The following is a 6,618-nucleotide window of genomic DNA, read 5'->3' on the forward strand; positions in this document are numbered from 1 at the left end:
GCAACTCCCCTGCAGGTGGGGAGCCAGGCGCTTGAACTGGGATCCTTAAGCTGGCCTTTGAGCTTTGCGCCACGTGCAGGAGTTCCAATTTACTTTTTAAAGATTTTTTCATTATTAAAAGGCCATAGCATAGTGTGTAAGTGAGTATAGAAAAGTTTTTTAAAGGCTTACCTTTGCAAATACTGCATTTTCTGAAATGGACTTATTAGATTTATTGGATGGAATAACATTAAATAGGTGGACTGGAACTTTTACTGGTGGGGTTATGGTGGGTTTATCCACAACCACAGGCCTCTGTAGGAACTGAAACACAGTGACATGAGATTACTTCATGTACTTCAACTGGCAGAAACTCAGTTGGCTTAATAATATGCAGTAGAATCCCCCCTCTGCTGCCCAATCTCATGTATAAACCAGAAAACCTAGTATATCAGCCACAGTACCACCTGCCAGCTCAATAACAGAATCCAGGCTCCATGTACAAGCTGAGATGTAAAAAAAGCTACAGCCGTGGCAGATTGTACAGGAATTTAGAAAACTCCTTAGGATGAAATTCAAGAATTGAAACTTAACATGCAGAAACATACTCAAGAATTAAAAGATCACATCACCAGAGAGTTACCAAAAACAAAAAGAAGAATAGCAAGCAGAATTCATTATGAGGCTATAAATCAGGAAAGGGAAACTTCAGAGTTTCAATGTAGGAAAGACACTTGAATGCAATTTTGTCTCATATAGCTTGTCAAGGAAGTAGAACCAATCATGAAGACTCAGCTAACACACAGTGTGAATTCAAAGATGCAAGAGAGGAAAGATTTGGGGAATATGAAGCAATTCTCTGTGAAACAGCAGATTTTGTCAGAAAGATAAATGCAAGAGGGATAGGGCAGTAGAGACCATATTTTAAAAAATCACAGAACATTTTCCACACCTGGGCATCATCCAAAACAGGTCTTCTGGTGTCTATCTTTCTCTCCCCCTGTCTACCCTCCTCTCTCCATTTCTCTCTGTCCTATTCAACAAAAGCAACATTAAAAATAACAACAATAATAACCACAACAATAAAACAACAAGGGCTACAAAAGGGAATAAATACATATTAAAATTTTTAAAGCCATTTAAATTTCCATCCAGTGTGAGTCAAGTATCAAATGACTAGAAATGTATGCATATATGATATTTACACCTTTTGGGCCAGTTCTGATATGGGACTCTGAAAGCACATACCCTAAATATAGAATTGACAGGCGGGTCAGGAGAATAGCTCACATAGAGAGTGCTCTGCTTTGCCATGTGCAAGACACAGGTTCCACTGCTCCCACCCTACAATACACACACACACACACACACACACACACACACACACACCTTGAAAGAAGCTTTGATACTGAGGTATCTTTCAATGTTTCTCTCTCTGCCTCTATATATCTATCTAAACAACAACAAAAAATAATAAAAACAAAATAAAATACCTGCTAATTCTAACTCCCAAACCCATCCTTCGCACTGATGCATGTTTGTTTTGTTTGCATTGGGTGACAGAGAGAAGGAGGGTAAGAAACCGCAGCATGGAAACTGTCTGCAAAGCAGCAAGGTGGGCTCTAACCCACCTTGAAGACGGAGAATACATCTTCTTAATGTGTGGTACACAATACATAGCTCTGGTATTCCACCAGTTGAGGAATATTTCCTGAGCAGATAAATTCCAACTTCAAAAACGCAACAATAAACACATTTCTTGTTTTTTTATCAGGAGTTTCACCATATCAGTTTATATCACAGAATATTTTATTTTATCCTAAGAAGACTTTATTCTGCAGCTATTAAATAAGTCTGACTGGAGAAATAAAATTGATTCCTCATCACTACTAAGCCATAGGTTATTCCACTGAGACTACAATGGCCCATTAAATTTTGTCTACCAGCATATTATCTACACAGAATAGTCCAGCAACTCCTTTAATATTTTGATAACACAAATGCTTATATCTTAAAATAATGATGGGAGAAGACAGTACCTTAGAATCCCCAAGGCCATTTGTTCCAGTCTCTTCGAATGCCAATGAAGACTTTAGATCTATATAATGTAGCCATAGACATGATAAGGAGAACATTAATTACCATGGCTTGGAAATACATATGCAACACTATATATGCTCATGCATATTCCAGTAAAACATAATTAACAACAGCAAGTTGTTTCATAGCATTCAAGATTTTTTCTAGAGAGCTGGGAGGCAGTGCACCAGGTTAAGTGCACATAAGAAGAAATGGAAAGACCTGTTAAAGTATCATGGTTTGAGCCCCCAGCTCCTCATTTGCAAGGGGGTTGCTTCACAAGCAGTGAAGCAGGTACGGAGCTGTCAATCTCTACCCTTCTCTATCTCCCCTCTCCTCTCTCAATTTCTCTATGTCTAATATAATGGAGATAAAAACAAAAAAAAGGCATCTTGGAGCAGTGGCTTTGTAGTGCTGGCACCAAGACACAGGATAACCCTGGAGGCAAAAGAACAGATTTTTCTGAAAAATAAAGTTAAGTAGGACAGTTAAGATGACAAAAAAACCAGAGGAAGGTAGTTTTTTCAAAATGGTTTCATTACTTCATCAAGAAATAAATGTGTTACTAACTGACCTGATTGTAGTTTTTGTATTTTTTTCATTGCTACTGCTTTGTTAGAAGCAGACTTTCTGACGTTATTGATGCCCTGGATGGGTTTGAAACAAAATAATTAATGAATATTACAAATTTCATACAATCTCAAACACTTATACTAACTCAGGTTATTACCTTCAAATCAGGACATTTTTTATGAAAACCTATGATTGAAATAAAACGTAAAATGAATTATATGACTTCGTGAAGCCCTTCAATTCATAGACAGTAAACAGGAAACTGAAACCCCCGGACTTTGAGTGAAAATGACTGCATTGTGACATCAGATATGATGTGCCTGGTAGGGCACACATGTTGCCAAGCACAAAGACCCATTATCCCATCCATGGTGGGGAGGAGCTTTACAGGCAGTGGACTGATGTTGCAGGTTTCTTGGTATCCCAGGAACTAACCTATGATAGACATCCTAGATCTATCCACCTTAAAGTCCATATTGTCATTCCCTCTATATCTGTTCTTTGGTTCCTATTTGATTAAATACTTCATCCTGCTCACTATCATACCACCTTTGAACCACCAAGTTACAGATGCTACTAGGATCCCATACTGTCCTCCCTAGGCAAATGACCATGCCAGCTGATCCCAAAACATGTCACCTGTTCAGAGCTCTCCCCGAATAGGAAAAGATAGATGGGGCTGTGGTATGGATCAACCAGCCAACATCCACGGACAGCAAAGAAGCTGTTTACAGAAGCCAGAACACCTTTCTTCTATAGCCCCAAAGTAATTTAGGTCCGGATTTGCAGAGGAGGGATGTTAGGGGGAGATAACCAGAGGGCTCTGAACCCCAGTTCCAACCAGGACTCAAAATATTCATCAGCAGGAATCTTTACACTTATGCCATCACTGAAAGAGAATCTGGAAATATGGAAGGAACGCAGGCACTGTTTCTTTTCTGTGGGAGAAAAGAGGGAAAACAACACACTAGTAGGTGGAGATGGAATTCAGAAAGGAAGTGAAGGCAGGGCCGTAGAAGTGAATAAAGAAGTATGTGTGTGTCTGTGTGAATATATATATTTACCGATATATATATATATATATATATATATATATGGGGAAGACTGTGTGTTAAATATAGTAAAAACTTATCTGTGGGGAGGGATACAGAATGGGGAAGCTATCAGGAGAGGGGATGGGATATGGAGATTAGGTGGTGGGAATTGTGTGGAGTTGTACCCCTCCTATCTTACGGTATATAGATAGATAGATATATAGATAGATAGATAGATAGATAGATACCTTTGATACTTAAATTCTCTATTCATCTAATTTTAATGATGAATACAACCACAAAGTATATTTGGTGCAGCAAAGGTTGGTCCCAGATGGAAATATGGTTCTTGAGTCCTCTAGAACAATTGTCTACACCTTTGTTTTTTTTGTTTTTTTTTTTGTTGGATAGGACAGAGAGAAATGGAGAGAGGAGGGGAAGACAGAGAGAGAGGGGAGAGAAAGATAGACACCTGCAGACCTGCTTCACCGCCCGTGAAGCGACTCCCCTGCAGGTGGGGAGCCGGGGGCTCGAACCGGGATCCTTATGATGGTCCCTGCACTTTGCGCCACGTGCGCTTAACCCACTGCGCCACCGCCCGACTCCCCTACACCTTTGTTTTAGTGTAATTATGTTGACATCATTAAAAATGAACAATAAAAATTGATGAGGTTTATAGTCAACATTACTATATTGTCCCGATATTTGGGAGCTACTTTTCCCATCTGTAGGGGGAAAGCTCTACAAGTGATGAAGCAGTGCTGCAGGTCTCTCTCTCTCTCTCTCTATCTCTCTCTCTCTCTCCCAATCTCCCCTTCCTCTTGATTTCTGGTTGTCTCTATCAAATAAATAAAGTTAGTAATTTTTTTAAAAGATGTATGGTGTGAAGAAAGGGAACACCCTTTTGACATGGAACTATTTCCCTTCAATTGTGCATTCCTATAAGGTGTAATTAAAATCAATCAATAATAACTAAAGTTAAATATGTATGCATATGTATATATATATATCTATCTATATATATATATGCTATTTTTTGAAATTAACTTACTGTCAAAATTTTCTGCCAGTTTTACTTATTCTCTTGATTTACTTACTAGGGTATTAATAGTTAAGAGTCAACCATAAAATAAAATACAATAGTTTGTACATGTGTAATATTTCTCAGTTTACCACATAAAATACAATAACTTTAGGGAGTCAGGCAGTAGCACAGTGGGTTAAGCAAACATCGCACTAGCACAAGAACCAGGGGAAGGATCCCGGTTCGAGCCCCCAGGTCCCCGCCTGCAGAGGAGTTGCTTCACAGGCAGTGAAGCAGGTCCGCAGGTGTCTCTCTTTCTCTCCCCCCTCTGTCTTCTCCTCCTCTCTCCATTTTGCTCTGTCCTCTTCAACAACAACATCAATGATAACTACAACATAAAACAAGGACAACACAAGGAAAAAAATAAATATTTTAAAAAATTCAACAATTTTATTTTTTAATGAGAGGGAGGGAAGAAGAGGGAACAGAGTGAGAGTGCCAGAGCACCACTTTGGGTGCCACTTGCGAGCTGTGTCAAACTTATGAGTGCAGCCTTGCAAGTTCCATTGTCTTCTGCTGCACTACTCCCCATGCCACTTAAATGACCTCGATTTACTTACTTACCCATTTATTTTTGGAAAGAGACAGAGAAATTAAAGAGGAGATAGGAGAAGAGGCAGAGAGAAACCTGCAGCCCAATTTTTGCCATTCATAAAGCTTTCCTCCAGTGGGGGAGAGGGCAGAGACATGAACCCAGGCAGTGCACAATGTAATGTGTGCACTCTAAGTAGGAGCACCACAGCCTGGCTTAAATGACTTCTTCATAACATACAGCTCTTACCATCTCCATGTCTTTTTAAAGCACAATTTCTGCTGTGAGATGTACTTCCAGCTGAATTACCGACATTCTTATGTGGGATGTCCTGAATAGTGTTCGAGAATGTGTTAGAATTGACCAATTGCACTATGGTTGAGAAAACTCTACTTGCTGATGGGTGAGGGGTGCAGACACCTATCAAGGGAGAGGGAAGAACCCTTTCTACATGTGACAACAAATGCCTTGTAAGCTATTTATCCCAATAAACTGTTAGGCACTTTCATAGGGCTGGGCTTGGCCCACCCTCTGGCCCAATTTGTTCCCCACAATCTGCTTATAGGACCTATAGCTAGTGGACTCCACTGCACATGCTTCACCACAGCTTGTCGCACAGGGTACTCGGCCAGTGTGTGTTCCCAATCTGCTTATGCCCCTAGACTCTAGAAGGAACTGAAATCAGTGACTTCATCTACATCCACTTCTCCTTGCTGAGTATACAGAATTTGTTTGGGGGCCTGAGAAATAGGAAATGACTCATGCTAAAAAAAAACTCTTAAGCACAAAAGAATGAAAGTCCACAGTTCAATCTTCATCATCACCATAAGACAGAGTTGAGCAGTGCTCTGATAAAACAAAAACAAACAAACAAAAAAAACCCCTGACTTTGATAAAATTTATATGCATGGGAAATGAAGAACAAGCATATAAAAAACAATATAATCTTAAAGTTACAGTAAATAATGACAAAATCTTAATGTGTGCCTCCCACAAGTTTATTTTAAGCCTTATTAGGAATAAGAACATTTACAGATTAACCGTGTTAGTTGTGAAATGACTTAGTCACGTTACACGTTCTACAAATTATGAACAACTGTGGTGATGGTAGCCCCACTACTGTCTGCACAGTATGAAGAACTGTGACAACTTGCTTACTGTCCAGATGCTTCTCCCAAACCTGCATAGCTTTGGCTCCTCCTTCCCGATTACTCTTGGCACACTCAAGATATTTATGGCTACATAATCGCACTCAAGTCTCACATACACGTGCTCATTCTGTCAAATACTTTTCTTGACATTGCTGTCACTATATCTTTAATGTATGCATTCTGAAA

At 39.5% G+C, this 6,618-nt stretch overlaps 1 long non-coding RNA gene across 1 annotated transcript; it reads right to left on the reverse strand.

Annotated features, from left to right (window-relative positions):
- Positions 1–170: 170 nt before the first annotated feature.
- On the reverse strand, positions 171–6,339 carry LOC132541980 (uncharacterized). Its single transcript, XR_009553101.1, has 6 exons — positions 5,531–6,339; positions 2,789–2,817; positions 2,633–2,705; positions 2,019–2,077; positions 932–991; positions 171–303 (listed from the first exon to the last, which is right to left on the reverse strand). It is a non-coding gene; the product is annotated as an uncharacterized LOC132541980 (long non-coding RNA).
- Between the last annotated feature and the right edge of the window lie 279 nt (positions 6,340–6,618).

This window comes from Erinaceus europaeus, chromosome 1, assembly GCF_950295315.1.
Source record: "Erinaceus europaeus chromosome 1, mEriEur2.1, whole genome shotgun sequence".
NCBI lineage: Eukaryota > Metazoa > Chordata > Mammalia > Eulipotyphla > Erinaceidae > Erinaceus > Erinaceus europaeus.